This window comes from Pseudophryne corroboree, chromosome 1 (assembly GCF_028390025.1).
Source record: "Pseudophryne corroboree isolate aPseCor3 chromosome 1, aPseCor3.hap2, whole genome shotgun sequence".
Classification (NCBI taxonomy): Eukaryota; Metazoa; Chordata; class Amphibia; order Anura; family Myobatrachidae; genus Pseudophryne; species Pseudophryne corroboree.
Window position 1 is genome coordinate 336,496,455 of NC_086444.1, and position 404 is coordinate 336,496,858.

Here is a 404-nt window from a genome sequence, read left to right on the forward strand (position 1 = left end):
CCACTTAATTTCAAAATCCTTATTCAAACCTATTGGAGATAATGTATTGAAATGATATATCATGTTCATTTCACATTTGGCTAGTTTGGGGGCAATAAGGCCTCCTCTTGCATCAGACAATACTTTTTTTAAAATATAAAAATTCTTAATACATTTAGTATCACAGTTATGAACATCCTTAAAGTGCTTCGATAGTGCGTGTGTATCCAGACCTTTGCGGATGTTTCTAAAATGCTCTCCCAATCTAACCTTAAATGCTCGACTTGTTCTACCTATGTAGAATTTATTGCACTGGCATTCTATGGCATATATTACATTAAAGGAATGACAAGTTAAAAAATCTGTGATTTGATGTTTCTTATCATTAATTGATATTTCTAACAACTTATTTCCAAATGTGTTAG